We start from the raw sequence: 16,310 nt of genomic DNA, 5'->3' as shown, positions 1-16,310 counted from the left end.
TAGGGACCGCTTACTTGCGGGAAGGTAAACGGCGTTTCCGTGTGCAGCTCTGGCTCGCCAGAGCAGCGATGTCACACTGGCCATGTGACCCGGAAGTGTCTCCGGACAGCGCTGGCCCCTGGCCTCTTAAGTGAGATGGGCGCACAACCCCAGAGTCTGTCAAGACTGGCCCGTACGGGCAGGGGTACCTTTACCTTTACTTAGGACAACTAATTTAGAAGTAGTCCCACTGAACTTACTAATACACAACCAAATCAACAACAGCTGCAACATGCTCCCCGCCCGCCGCCCAGCAAAAACCCTGAAACAACTGAGCCTAAGAGTATAAAGCTATCAAAGCCTAAGACATCTCCAAATGTTTTTTTCAGGGTTTTTCACAAATAATGCTACATTATTGGCATATCATTATGTTCCCTGTTCATTTGATTATATATTCAGATCTAAATGGTTCTGCTAATGGGTCAGTGGAAAGTGCGAACAGCAGTGGGGATAGAGGACATCTCTGTTGAGTACCTCTACATAATCTGTGTGAGTCTGAATTTACTCCATTCACTGAGATATAGGCTTTAGGCTTGGAATATATTACAAATCCACATCATAAAACCTCACCTGCCCATTCCACTATATTTCTCAACACTGCACTATGGAATTTAATGGGGCTGGGTGCTAGATTTGGCAGATCAAATTGAATCTAGTGGATTTGTCCTACCCTGCCCTGCCCCTTTAGCCCTACCCTGATATAGGACCAGATCTGGGTTGGGTGTGACCTAGGTTGGGATAGGGCTGATCTGGGTCCACATCTGTGTGTGTGTGTGTGTGTGTGTGTGTGTGTGTGTGTGTAAGCACAGCCCTGGAATTACTCAAGATGTGATTATGGCTGCCAACCTAGATGGCTTTCTCAAGAGATTAGACAAATTCATGAATGCTAAGACTATCAGTGGCTACTAATCGTTATGGATATATGCTATCAGAGGCATATCAATTGCTGGGAAAGAACAGGGCGAAAGGGTACTCACCTGACCTGTGTCCTGCTTTTGGGATTGCATAGTGATATGGTTGGCTACTGTGTGGAGCAGAATGCTTGGAAAACCTGGCATTCTCCTAAAGAGACCTCATATACAGACAGGTGGTCACATATGCACAAATTAGATGTGATACAAGAGATCTATGAATAAAATAGCTACAAGTAGTTCTTTAGTTGCCAACTGACCAGATCTTCTTCCAGAATCATTTGCAGTTAAAGAAATAAAAACAAGCATTTAATGCATGCAGTTAAAAAACCAACCAACCATATCCTTGCCTTCAGAAGATGCACTCAGTCTATACTGATTCTGTATGTCCCTCATCCCCCCCCAAAAAAAGGTGTAAATAAGCTCAATTAAAAGCAAAAGTGGGCATGCTGGCCCATTAGAAAACAACAACAACCACAACTCCACAATCCACAGTAGGGTAATGTGTTTCGCAAAGCAGGGGGTGAGGGAGATCAGAGTTTCTTTCTTATTTAAGCACAAAAAGATGTTGTAATCATGACCTGCAAGATAAAGACCACAGGCTGAGATGCCATTCATTTGAGGCAGTAGAATCTAGCACAAAAGTTAGCACCCATTTCACAATGGCTTTTTTAGATTACCATTTCAATCGGTAAGCAATCATTGTAAAATTGGTGCAGGGCGAATCTTTTCAATTCTGCAAAACCAACAGAAGAGTCTTGTAGCACCTGAAAGATTAACAATTTTATTATGACACACACAATATAATTCACTTCATTGGATGCATAAAGTATTATCCTGAGTTGCAGGGACACAATTGGTGGGGAGCTTGTAAAAAGATACCAGAGGAAAACTAAATGCTGAATTATACAGTTGAGGATAATGACCTTTTAAACTGCAATGATGCACCAAAAACAGTAGTTGATAACACAGACATCCTTGCACTGGTAAATCAGTTTTTGGCACATCCAGTGTGGTTTTAAAAAACATAAACCCAGCCCCTATTGTATTGATTCCATCTGCAAATAATAGCACTGGTGCGTTGTAATACAATGGTCTCATGGTTTGAGGTCACTTCATTCAATAATGAACACCTTAAGGTCAGTGACAGAGCATCCTGAGAAGCTGAAATGTTCCCTCATTGGCTTTTCTATACTGACATTTCAGATTTGTGCTCATTCATTCGTTTGCATAGACCAGATAGAAGGCAACTGATGGCATATATTAGGTTGGAAGATGAGCAGGTGAATTAGCCCCTCAGGCTGTATTGACATTCTTAGCTCCTGTAATAATTATGTTAAACTAGATACGGGAATAGAGTTGGTATCTGGCTCTGCCACAGCGTCTGGTCCCTTTTGTCCACAATCCTGTTATATGGCCTGTTACTCATAAAGAGGTGTTTTTAGGTTAATGGGCTGTCACCCAAGGCCTGTGATAGGAAAGTGTCACCAATGCATCTCAGATAGAAAAGAGGCTTTCAGTTCTGTAGTCACTCTTGTTTTATAACAGATTGAACTAAGTAGGTAATTGACCTGATGTGATCAATCCTCTCCTCTGAACAGGTTAACCAAAACTGGATGATTACCAAAGTCTCAGAGCTGTTTGGAGAGTATCTGAAAAGGATAAAATACAACTGAATAAAATAGGCATTCACAGCCACAACTGCAAGGAAACCTTATTTTTTATTTCATTTCTAAAATTAAGATTACAATCCTAAACACACTATGGAGTAAGTCCCATTTAATTCAGTGGATTTTATTTCTGCCGCACACGTATTTAGTCTATAAGAAGGTGACGGTACACAGGGTTTTTTAAAACCATATAGTGAGAAAATCCCCTTATAAAATATGGGAGAATATATAAAGAAATACTAGAACCTAAGACCTCACCGACAGAAGCCATGGCAGTCAAAAAGAAAAATATGAAAGGAGACTGGCCAATGTATATATGATGGGATAATGAGCTGCTTGCGCGTAAAAGCTGGATCCCGCTGAGGTTTGGCTGGTCATCCAAACCCAGGCACTAACGGAGCTCCCCCAAAGCATGACTCCGCTAGTCGCTGGTAGTATCTGACAGTGGGCGGCTACGGAACTTACGCCAACATAAAAGTTGTTTGACAGACATGCGCCTTCGTGACTCTCTGCGTGACAGTTTCCGGCGAAGGGATGGAGTTCCTAAGGGAGGTCTAGTAACCTCTTCACTGTTTCCACTGGAAGTGTCCCAGAGCCCTTCCTCCGCAGTGACTCTGGCACTCCCCCTGCTGGTTCCCTCCGCTGCTGCAGAGTCTCTCCTATTCTGCTGGAGCCTGTCCACCACTTTTTCCTCGGATGACAGTTCCCTGACATCCACCTCCCCCCCAGGGCCCCCTTCACACACCCCCACCTCCTCTCCCACTGGCGGTGAGGGTGGAAAGCCCCTGAAGGAGCTCTCCTCGTCGTCCGAGGATTCAAACACTTCTAACCATGGCGTACCGTCTCTCTCCCCGTCTTCCTCTTCTTCGTCGGAGACGGCTTCCTCACCCACCCCTGACTCTGGGAACCCTTCAAACTCTCCTTCCTCATCGGTGGTCCCAAAGTGTTCCCTTCTAAATCGTGCCACGGGTTGCGGTTTTTTTGGAAAACGCTGGTGAAATGTTTCTATTAAAACCTCGTCCTTGACTACCTCTGCTGGTACCCAAGTGTTTTCCGACTCTACTTCCCCCTCCCATTCTACCAGATATTCCACCTGATTCCCCTTCCACCTGGAATCAATGATTCCTGCCACGTTCATGTCGCGTTCTCTCTCTTCTATCACGGGCGCTTGGGTGGCCTCTCTCTCACGCTCCCCCCACTCCCGTCCCTCTCGGTACGGCGACAGTAATGACCTGTGAAATACTGGATGTAATTTCATGTGACTGGGCAGTTTGAGTTTGAATGCTACTGGATTGACCTGCTGTATGACCTCAAAGGGTCCCAATCTTTTGGGTCTCAACTTCTTACTCCCCCCTTTGAACGGTAGACCTTGGGTTGACAACCACACCCGGTCTCCCACCCTTATGGTTTCACCTTCCCTCCTATTTCTGTCTGCTTGTTTCTTATATTCTTCCTTGGCTCTCTCTAAGTTAAGTTGGAGCTGACGGTGAATCGCTTCCATCTCTTCAAAAAACATTTCCGCCGCCGGCACGCTCCACCTCTCCCCTCCCTCTCCTGGGAATGCCCGGGGATGGCACCCATAGTTTGCCAGGAAAGGACTCATTCCTGTGGACACATTCTCCGCGTTGTTGTAGGCAAATTCGGCCAGCGGTAGCTTATCTACCCAATCATTTTCTCTGTCCTTTACATAACACCTCAGGTATTGTTGTAAAATCCCGTTTGCCCTTTCCGCTTGCCCATTAGTTTCTGGGTGTCGGGCAGTGGAGAAATTGAGTTCTACTTGCAGTAAGCTCATAAGTTTCCTCCAGAACCTGGAAGTAAATTGTTTGCCTCTGTCACTGACCACCCTCAAGGGGGCGCCATGCAACCTGAAAATATGCTCTACAAACAACTTGGCGGTCTCTTCCGCTGTAACCGCATGTGAACATGCTATAAAATGACACATTTTGGTTAATAGATCTACCACCACCATGACAGCTGTTTTGCCTTTGGATTTTGGCAGATCCGTCATAAAATCTATGGATACTGCCTCCCATGGCCTCTCTGGCGTGGGTAAGGGTTGTAATAGCCCCGCTGGCGCCACCCTCTCTCCTTTTGCTCGCTGGCACCTGTCGCAACCCCTGACATATTCCCGCACGTCCTCCCTCACCTTGGGCCACCAAAACTCCCTGGTAACCAACCACATGGTTTTGTGCTGTCCAAAATGCCCCGCTGTGGGGCTGTCATGCAACTGCTTGAGTACTCTCCCCCTCAGTTCCCCATCTGGTATGTACAGTGCCCCTTTGTAATATAACGCCCCGTTCTTTTCTTCAAACCCCCCTGTGTTCTCTTCTGTCCTCCTGAGTTCTCTGAGTTTCTCTTGGGCGTATGCATCGTTCTCCGTCCCTTCCATCAGTTCCCTTTGCCCCACCAATGCCGCCCCACACACCCAGCGGTCTTCAGAGATTACATGCCTTGCCTCAGGCGCTCCCTCCCCCTCTAAGTACTCAGGTTTCCTGCAAAGGGCATCCGCTCTCACATTCTCTGAGCCTGGCACGTAACGAATCTCAAAGTGGAACTTGGAGAACTCCTGAGCCCATCGCACTTGTCTCTGGTTCAGCACTCGAGCTGTTCTCCAATATTCCAGATTTTTGTGGTCAGTTCGGACTTGAACCTTGTGTTGCGCCCCAATCAGCAAGTGCCGCCATTTCCGGAATGCTTCATGAATGGCGAGCAGTTCTCTGTCGTACACCGTGTAGTTCCTCTCGGATTTGTTCAATTTTCGCGAAAAGAATGCACACGGTCTCCATTCAGACGTATCCTTTCCCGGCTGGAGGAGCACGGCCCCCACCGCTCGGTCTGACGCATCAGTCTCCACTCTCATTGGTTTTTGTAGATCCACGTGCAGAAGCTGCTCTTCCGACGCAAACGCCTGCTTTAGGCGTTCGAACGCCTGCTGCGCTTCTTCCGTCCAAACAAATTTTTTTTTGCTACTAAGACAATCCGTGATGGGCGCAGTCAAATGGGCAAAGTTTTTGATGAACTTCCTATAGAAGTTTCCGAAGCCCAGGAACCTTTGCACGTCCTTCTTGGTCTTTGGTGTTTTCCATTCCAGTACCGCTTGAACCTTGCTGGGATCCATGGCCAATCCCTTGTCAGACAACCGGTACCCCAGGAATTCCACCTCCCTGGTATGAAACTGACACTTCTCCAGTTTCACCCACAGCCGGTTTTCTCGAAGTTTGCTCAGTACCTCTCTTACATCTCGCACATGCTGCTCCTCATTCTCTGAGTACACCAGGACGTCATCTAAGAACGCTACGCAGTTCTTGTAGAGCAATGGCCCCAGGACGTGATTCATGAATGATTGAAAACAGGCGGAGCCTCCTTGTAATCCGAAGGGCATAACGAGGTACTCAAAAGCCCCCAAGGGGGTGAACATAGTGGTCTTCCACTCATCCCCCTTCCTCACACGTATCAAGTTATATGCCCCCCTAAGGTCCAGCTTGGTAAAAATTTTCCCTTTTCTCACCTGTGTCAGAATGTCATCAATTCTAGGCATAGGGAAAGTCACTGGTTCTGACACTGCATTCAGGGACCTGAAATCACACACAAGTCTGGGCTTGCCCGTGTGTTTCTTGTCCACAAAGAACACTGGACTGCCCCCCACCGCTCGTGACTCTCTGATGAAACCTCGCTTAAGATTCTTGTCAATGAACTCCCTTAACTCCTGCATCTCACTGTCTGACATTGCATACAGCTTGCCCACTGGCAATTGTGCTCCTGGGAGTAAGGTGATTTGACAGTCAAAGGGTCTGTGCGGGGGCAGTTTATCTGCTTCTTTTTCGCTGAATACGTCAATTAAATCAGCGTATTGCGGTGGCACCTTCCCCTTGTCCATCACTTCCACCCCTGCTAGAGTGGCCCTGGCACCTGCCTGCGCCTCTCCCTCCTTGCAGTGTTCTAGGCAATGTGCTGATCCAAAGGAAACCACTCTCTGATGCCAGCCTACTAGCGGATCGTGTAGTGCCAGCCAGCTCATTCCCAAGATAATAGGGGCTCCTCCCAAGGTGGCTACGTTAAACGCAATCAGTTCTGTGTGCCGTGCCACCCTCATTATCATAGGTACAGTCTGTTGGCTCACTTCTCCTCCCAACAGCTCCCTCCCATCAATCGTGGTAACCTGCAAAGGCTTACTTAATGGGATAGTCTGTATCTGATGTTCCGCTGCAAACTCCTTACTCATGAAATTACATGAGCTACCTGAGTCCAATAGCGCTTTTATCTTTAGTGGGTGTCCGTTTGCCAGTTCCAGCAACACCTCTATCACAAGCGCTGGTCTTGGAGGTTCCGGCGTGGGCACGTTCACTACTCCCTGGCCTGGCTGCTGTGCCCTGATGTTGGCAACCAGGCGTTGGCTTTTACTTGTTCCTTCATTTCTCCCTCCTCCTTCCCCCCAACAGTTCCTGCCATCCCTTGCCATTCCTTCCTTTGCGGACAGACTCTGGCAAAGTGACCTGGCTGTTGGCAGAGATAGCATCTCTTGCCGCTCTTTCCCTCCTTCTTCCGCTCTTCCCTGGTGTTTGAAACTGCGCGCGCGCGCGCTGTTCCCAGTTCCATCGGCTCTGCTGGCGGGAAAGGCTGCTCCGGAATCTCTGGAATGCGGAAATCCTTCCAACGTTCCCCCTTTTCTTCCCGCTTTTCCATAGCTCTAGCTTCCTGGCGTGATCCTATGGACAGCGCTGCTTTAGTCAGCTGATCCATAGACTCCGCCCTAGGTGCCCGGGAAAGTTCATCCTTCACTGACGGAGACAGACCTTCTTCAAACATCATCTGAATAGGTTCACTAGCAAGGTCCCACCCCAGTCTGTGAATCAGCATGGTGAACTCAGTCCAGTACTCACGTACAGATCGGCTCCCTTGTTTACATGCCATTAACTTCCTGCGCACCACCCCCTGCTCAATCTCGCTGGAAAACATCAAGTCCATGGCGCGAAAAAACTTCATTGTGTCCTTTAAGATTTCGTTATTGGCTGCCATCAGGGGCCGAACCCAGTCCCTCGCCCCTCCCTCTAGATGGCCAATCACGTACGCCACTCTAGAGTTCTCATCGGGGAAGTCATCAAACAGTAGATTGATAGCATATTGCATCTCTGTCCTAAAGGCTTGATAGTTCCTGGGATCCCCCCCAAATTTCTGCACCAATCCAGGCACCCTTCTGGCAAGTGGGGTGGTTTTCCCCTTATCTGCATCTTGAGCCCTCCTCTCCTCTAGCCTCGCCGTTTGCAGTGCGAGCTGGACCTCCAACGCCCTATACCTTTCTTCCAGGCTTGGACCTGCTCCCGCTCCTGCTCCTCCTGTTCCGGCTGGTTCGCTCATGATGCCCTCTGCTTGCACAAGCTGCTTTTGGAGACTGTCAGATTGCTATGATGGGATAATGAGCTGCTTGCGCGTAAAAGCTGGATCCCGCTGGGGTTTGGCTGGTCATCCAAACCCAGGCACTAACGGAGCTCCCCCAAAGCATGACTCCGCTAGTCGCTGGTAGTATCTGACAGTGGGCGGCTACGGAACTTACGCCAACATAAAAGTTGTTTGACAGACATGCGCCTTCGTGACTCTCTGCGTGACAGTTTCCGGCGAAGGGATGGAGTTCCTAAGGGAGGTCTAGTAACCTCTTCACTGTTTCCACTGGAAGTGTCCCAGAGCCCTTCCTCCGCAGTGACTCTGGCACTCCCCCTGCTGGTTCCCTCCGCTGCTGCAGAGTCTCTCCTATTCTGCTGGAGCCTGTCCACCACTTTTTCCTCGGATGACAGTTCCCTGACAGTATAGAATGATATTAGAAGAAAACAATAACAAATTGACGCTGAAGAAGTTTGAAGAAATTAGGTTGTACCTGACGGATTAGTTACAATATTTTCAATTAAATGAAAGATTAAGTATAGATTTAAAAAAGGATTTGAAAATAAGACATCAGATTTGGGAAAAGAACTAATCCAATCCAAAGGAAAGTATATTTCAAAAATGTACAATCTACATCTTGAGTGGGAGGTAAAAGAAAAGGTAAAAGAAAGGGGTGATGGTGTGTTGCGCCCAAGAACTTGGATATAATATTCACATGAACCAGTGGGAGAAATTATGGAAGGTGAACATGAAGTTTACAGCATGCTATCATCTTAGAGAAAACATCATGAAAATCATGTACAGATGACACCTTATCCCGACCAAGTTGTATTAAAATAGATCAGAAGTGTGCTGGAGATGCAAAAATGGTAAAGGTTCGTATATGCATATGTGGTGGGAATGTAAGAGCATAAGAGAGTTTTGGGACATCATATATACAGTAATGAATTAAAAAATATATTAAAATTCCCATCGACAAAGAGACCAAAAGCCTTCTTTTTAGGAATAATGTCAACAGAAATTTAAAAAAATAGCAGACCACTCTTCAAGCAATTTAATTTTTTTAAAAAAATAGCAGACCACACAACAACAACAGCCAGGATCCTGGTGGCAAAGAATTGGAAAAGTGAAAAGACCCCCCACAAAAACTGAATGGCAGGTTAAAATGATAGAATACTTACAATTGGCAGGGATGACAGGGAGAGTAAGAGGATACCCGATGCAGAAGATCAATAAGGAATGGATAGTATTTAAAGAATATTAAAAAAAACTATTGTGATAACAAAAAGCTCCTGGCAGATCTTGAGTGACTCTTGTAATATAAAGGTGTAAACAATAGAACTTCTTTGATAAGATTTTGGAAAAGAGAACAACAATAAGGCACTGTGTGATAAATAACAAAATGAGAGATAGTACAATGAGAATAATCGGAATTATATTTTAATTACCTTAATTTTTTATCTTTACCTTTTTCCTCTTTCTTTGAAAAGTAGTTGTAGATGTAGTGTGTGATGTAAATATTGTATTGTTGTGTGCTGTTATCTAAGTTAATGTTGATTGTTTAATAGTTAATAAAAATCATAATCATAAGGATTACACTGCAAATTTTAATGATAGGGTTGTCACCTGTTCGTGATTTTTATGGGTTGCTCATATTTTGAGACCACAAGGAAATAATATTATAGAGTTCGTTGTTTGTTTGGTTTATTATTCTTGTTGCATCCCAACAGTCTTCAATGAGTGTGTTTTCAGTTTCCAAACTATGCATTTAATGGAGGAAATGGTTTCTGATGGTAGGTCTTTTTAAACTACCCATTTGTTGTTTGTAGAAAAACAATAGGATTCTAGCATTGTAGGGGCTTGGAAGAGATGACCCTCAGGGTCCCTGCCAACTTCACCATTTGATGGTTCTGCTTCAGCACTGTGGAGCAGCTCTCTGGGGTTTCAGGTGGGAGTCTGATCAAGCCCTACTACCTGGGAGACACCAGGAGCTGGAGCTGGGACCTTCTGCATGCAGACAACATGTTCTGCCACTAAGTTACAGTGTTTCCCATCACGGCAATAAATGAATCCATTTGTGTTATATACTATCTTGCCTTAAATAAATCTTTATTATTTAAAGAAAACCTGTCTGAGACTCCAACTTACTAGTTACCCCTTCACAAAGGTCCTTCGTAGCATACTCTGGGGCTAGAATTTTTAAGGGAAAAGGGATAGAAACCTTCATGTAAAGGGTTGTTCAGTGAGGCGGGGGCAATTTATCTAAGTGAGAGCAGGCCCAAAGGCATGAAAGGAAAAAGTGTCATTGTGCCCGTTGAAACCTCCTCTTGCACCTTTTTTTGTGCTTTACGACAACCACCATCTGCTTGCAAATATTCCCTTCTTGGGCAACATGGTGAAGAGAGTGGTGGAGGAGCTGTTACAGGAGTTTCTGGAGGATACAGCCCATCTGATCCCTTATATCACAGTTTGATGACTGAGGTTTTCAGGGAAGACATTGGTGGTGGTCCCCCATGGTTCAGATGAACAGCTTGCAATTTACAGATTCTAGGCATTCAATATTATGGGCCCAGTCCTGACTGAGTTTAGACAGCTCTCCTGCCTTTTGAACTTCAGACACTTGACAAAGCCTTTTCTATTTTGTAGGCATTTTAAGATGGTTTCCTGATTCTCTGATTGGTTAGCAACTTGCTGGCTGTGTTAAAATTCTGTGGCTGGCAAGACAAGGAACTCATTTTCAATTGAGACCATCATACTTTCCAAAGTGCATAGTCAAATTCTTGCAGCAGTGAAGGTCTTCACAATCAATGCAGAAATGGGATTGTTGATCATACATATTTCACTATGTGAAATCTACTTCCTACACTAAAAATTGTTTGTCTGTGTTACTCAGAAAGTGACTTGGAACCAAGCCAGACCTAATTTTGTAAGTTTATCTGTAATAAACTCATTTCTTGTTAATTTTAGAAATGGCAAACACAACATGGGGGGGGGGGGCAGGTGGCAGTTACGGATTCAGATCTGTTTGCGGTGCTAAGGAATGAGTTTAAAACACCATGCCATTTCACCCTAGTTGCCCCCTCAGAGCTAGTATTTGCCCAGCAGGAAGGGTGGAGGTTGCAGGCATCATGCAGCAAATTTGTTTCCCCCTGCCCCATTTTATTTTACTTTTTACTGTATAGAACCTACAATTCTGAATTTAGGGGAAGGGGATTACTTTGTTGCTGTTATTGATAAACATGGGGAAGTCAGAAATCCTTTCTGATCTACTTAAAATCACCTAGAGCTCATTTACCTTCTGACCATCCCTGCCATGTGAAGAATATAGAAGCTTGGGAAGCCATTCAGATTGGTGGGGGAAAACAAAGCAGAAAGGGTTAAAAATTCCCTTTCAAGCTCTTTCTGACTCCACCCACCCCCTCAGCTGCAAACATGTGATGCCTTATCACTGATCTCCAGACAGTGAGTCTAGATTGATATCAGCTGTCTAGCAAGCCTTTGTTCACATTGGTGGGAGGAGTCAAACTGCCACAACTGTGTTGTTAAGGGATAATAATAAAGATTGCTTAAATACTGATTACTCAGTACTGTCAGGAACTGATCACAAATGCCTTGTGTGTTAAAATGTCTGGTTTGTTTTGCACAAAATTGTCAAATGTCATGAATTAAAATAAAGCAAAGGCATTCTAATGAAAAAACAAAAAACTGCCAAGAGTCAAAAGGCTTTGTTAGCATTGTGAAGAAAAACAAAATGTTGTCCCTGAGAAAACTGGAGCACTCTAGTCTCTCAGCACTCTAGAAATGGCAGTGGCAATGGTAACAGAATGTACAGTAGAATGGATATCTATACACATTATGTGAACTCAGAAATCAAGCCCAGTCTTCACAATGTGCTGCATGTTAGAATGTGGATCCTCTAGGGGAAACACCATGAAGATGCTATATAAAGTAAAGGGTAAAGGGACCCCTGACCATTAGGTCCAGTTGTGACCAACTCTGGGGTTGCGGTGCTCATCTCCCTCATCTGGCCGAGGGAGCTGGCATACAGCTTTCGGGTCATGTGGCCAGCATGACTAAGCCGCTTCTAGCGAACCAGAGTAGCGCACGGAAATGCTGTTTACCTTCCCACCAGAGCAGTACCTATTTATCTACTTGATCTTTGACGTGCTTTCGAACTGCTAGGTTGGCAGCAGCAAGGACCGAGCAACGAGAGCTCACCCCAACATGGGGATTCGAACCGCTGACCTTCTGATCAGCAAGTCCTAGGCTAGTTTATAAATTCTTACTGAAGCTACTGATCAGATCTTAGAACATGTCATTGGCCTGGTTGTACGTAATACTAACCCCTTAGTAACATTAACCATAGTTAATAAACCATGGTTACAACTGAGGCATCAGGCAGATAATCAGTTAAATCTTGATTCAATGCATTGTAGAATCATTAAAAGCACAATGAGAGCAGTTGTATCTTGAGAGCAGTTTGAATTTTTTGCAGCACTTCATTGACAACATTGCAAGTTTGGGGCGATGGCACTTTAACTATAGCTAAGGAGGGTATCTAGGTTCACACGTAACACTAAGCTATGGTTAACATTAGCTAAGGTTTCTAAACTAGCTAGAATATTTAACCATAATAAATAAACCATAGTTATGGGCTGGGTTCACACATAATGCAGCTAAACCATGGTTTAAGAAACCATAGTTTAGTAAGCCATGGTTTAGCATTCTATACAAACTGATATGCTAGGCAGGTTGCTGGAAGACACAAGGGCTTACTGCCATGAGCAAAGCAAAACATTTCCAAGCAAACTCTGCCAATGAGTAGGGGTAGTCCACATGCTTCAGAACTCCTCTTCTTTTCAGGCTGCATGTTAAAACATACTCACACAATGGCAGTGATCAATCTCAGGATCAATTATGGTTCATCATGCCAGGAATAAGGCTGTAATACAAAGAAATCCTGTAATCTTAATTTTCAGATGAGGAATTCTCTCACAGTTAACTGAATAGATAATTTGTGCTCAGGCCAAGGAAGTTGACTCTCTAAATAATTATCTTTTTTATGGACACAATCAAGCCCAACCTTATCATTCCAAGGGGCTAGGGTTGAGAGACAGAACTTGTCTAAGACCATCTCTTGAATTCATAGCTAGATAAGGCAACATGAATGAAACAAAAGGCAACATGAATGAAAGTAATGTTTCCATGCTATGTTAACAGGACATGAATGTATCCAGGCCCCATAAAAGGGTGTGTTTGTGTGTTTACTTATACATATATATTCACTCACACTAAAGTAACTATTGTTTTACTGAATAGGAAACCCTCTTTTAACTGAGAAATTTGGAAAGTATGAAACTGAAGTAGAGACAAGCTATTTGTTGTTGTTTGTTTGTTTGTTTGTTTGTTTGTTTGTTTTTAAACAACTATGAAGAGAGGCCATTTTCAGAAATGATTCTCAAAATAGTTATTTTTATTCAAATCTTTATTGGCATTGACCTACAAAAACTGGCAAGCACTAGAAAATAAAAATAACAACAAAAAAGTACTATATTCGGCACCTGCTAAAGTTGTTTTTGCTTAGGCTAGCCTATCTAGGCCTGTAGAAATGGAATGTGTTTTAATATCTTTTTAGCTTACTGCTGATTTAAATTATATTCCAAATTTTTAAAATACTTGTTTTTAACTGTCAGTCATTGGTAATTTTAATGTTTTGTTTACAGAGATTCTATTACAATCAAGTGGTCTTTAAATGTTTCTTTTTATTGTATCTTTCTTAAAGATTTTCTTGGTTTACAAAAGTATGTGCAATGTCTCTCTCTCTCTTGTCTTTAAATGTTTTTAATTAATTAATTGTTTTTAAAACCCTCCTAAAACTAGACAAATAGAACAAATCAGGAGCTCTTCCTGCATCCCTAAATCAGGCAGGAATAATCCAATGTAGATCAATCGGTGGGGAAAATTCTGTGCAGTGTTTGAGCTGGCAAGTAGTTTGAGGAGAAAGGATACACACCTGGTGCTTCAGAGATCTGCCTGCCCTTACTGTAGTCTTATTCTTATCCTGAATGCAATTGGAGGACAGCCAAGCAGAGCAGTTTCCCAAGTTATCATTCTCTTAGGATTGCTTCACACACTATTTAGATAGACATCTGAATGTTCAGCAAATCCATGTAAATTTCAATTCAGATAGAGCTATTCATGACATCATAGATGTTAACATGGTGATCAAAGTTCTCTGTCAATAGTGTAATCACATTGATGAAGCAATACAGAAGAGTTTAAGTATTAACTGGTCAGGGTGGCAGAATCATTTTGTCTGGATGAATAGAAACTGGTTTAGAGAGCAACAATTTGGAACAAAAATGAGGTTCACATTTAACAAAAAATAATAAGATCCAACCTCCCACTAATCTACACTTTTAAAAGCTACAATCCTAAAATCATTGAACTTTTCCCTCTTGCACTTTGCCTTTGCTGTTTTATTACATTTTTAATGGATGCTTGTGAGGTTCCTTTCAAAAGCAGTACATAAGTAAATGAAATGGTAGCGATTGAGAGGGACCTATTTCTGACTAAATGGATCTGTCTTGATTTATAATAATTAAAAATCATGATCAACCAAAAACAAAAGTGAACAAAAAACTTCCAAGCAGAGGCGGATTTAGGGCAGCCCAGCAGGACCCCCCCCCCCTGAGCCTGGAGGGGCCAGAGGGGAGCAGAAGGATGGAGGAATGACAGGAGCAGCCTGGAAGGCGAGAGGGGGCAGCCTTCCTCAGAGGCCAGACATGCTAATGCGCTTATCTCGCCTCCTGGGTGGCTCCCCCCTGCGGGGTGGGGCGGGGGGGGTCATTGTGTTGAGAGGGAGCGGAGAGGAGACGGGGGGCGGCCGGCCGGTGTGACGCTGCAGGGGAAGGCGTGGCCAAAGGGCGCGAAGGCAGGACAGGCGGGGCGCGTGAGCGGGGCTGGTTTGGGCGGGAAACGTCGCGCGGCGCCAACCTGGATTCTATGAGGCGAAGCGAGAGGGAGTGGGGGATGGGCGGCCGTTGGGACCAGAAAGAGGAGCGGGAAGGACACCCCTCCCCCCCCCGTTGCCCCAGCAAGACGTTGGTTGTAGCGCTGATGCTGCGGGAACGTAATAAGGGAAGACAATGTCGAGAGGGAAGCCCTTCAGAGTTATCTCGTAGCCGGTCTCCTTAGGGCGCCATGTTCCCTCAGGCATGTATATATTTGGCGGCGTATCAGCGTGTTGGCGTGAGGCAGGCAGGGTTCAAATCCCTGCACACACACACAACCACACACACAACCACACACCACAATCCCCGCACACACACACACACACCCTACTACCAGCCCCAAAGCTCACTCGGGTGCCTTTGCGCCAGTCGCTGCCTCTCAGGCTGGTCTCCCTCGCGGGGGTGTCGGGGGCTGAGAGGGAAGAAGGAGGTGGGCCGCCTCCCAGGGGGAAAGGTGGGGTCCTAGGAGAAAATTCTTGGGCCCAGGTCCCTTGCCCACCCCCAAATCGAGCAGGGCAGGGCTTACCTGACTCCCCCCCCCCATCTTCTATTCAAGTGGGCGCCCCTGGGTGGGATAGAAAAAGAGAAATAAGCTCGTGGAACTGAATCCCGGTTTCAGCACCATTTGGGTGGAAAGCAGAGGGAAAGCAAACCCTGAACCGCATAAGCAGAATTGGTCCCTTGTCTGGTTGTCAGAAGCTCAGCAAGGATTAGCTTGGTTTAAGATGAGGGACAAGAGGAAATACTGAATGATGAAGTGATAATGTGTAGCATTATAAACAGATTGGAATCTTGTAAGGCATTCCCAATACTCTCCAATAGCATCCTCATTTAACACTGTGAATTCCAGGATTTAACCCAATGTCTGAGTCACATCATCAAGATACTGCGGATTTTGGTTTGGGTGAACTCTTCCTTCGTGGAAGTTGCATGCAAAAGCAGAGAGGGGATCCGGCAGAACCAACCCCTTTCTGTATTCAGGCAACATTTCAAAAAGGGAGTGCAGTATGTAGCATGGCAGGCAGGCGGGGCTCAGAAAAATCCATCCCCATAGAATCACATGCACAAAAACACACGTATATATCTATTTCCATATATGCTTTATCGTTTTCTGCAAAAAGTACAAAAATACATTGTGCTTACAACACAATACATCAAATATTAAAAAACAACAAATAGCGAACCAATAAACCAATAGTAATAATAAATTATTATAATAATAGCAATAATGAACAGCTTATACTTATACCCAAATTAAAATAACCACCAACCCCAACTAAACATTTAACCCACATCAA

The 16,310-nt window shown here is 44.8% G+C and overlaps 1 long non-coding RNA gene across 1 annotated transcript; it reads right to left on the bottom strand.

Moving 5' to 3' along the window:
- Window positions 1-2,314: 2,314 nt before the first annotated feature.
- On the bottom strand, window positions 2,315-14,470 carry LOC309371191. The gene is made up of 3 exons (XR_014168864.1): window positions 14,013-14,470; window positions 12,886-12,941; window positions 2,315-2,418 (listed from the first exon to the last, which is right to left on the bottom strand). It is a non-coding gene; the product is annotated as an uncharacterized lncRNA (long non-coding RNA).
- Between the last annotated feature and the right edge of the window lie 1,840 nt (window positions 14,471-16,310).

This window comes from Podarcis melisellensis, assembly GCF_964234715.1.
Source record: "Podarcis melisellensis genome assembly, chromosome: 5".
Taxonomy (NCBI): Eukaryota; Metazoa; Chordata; class Lepidosauria; order Squamata; family Lacertidae; genus Podarcis; species Podarcis melisellensis.
The sequence above is the reverse complement of the archived record's forward strand: the minus strand, read 5'-3'. Positions and strand labels throughout refer to the sequence as shown.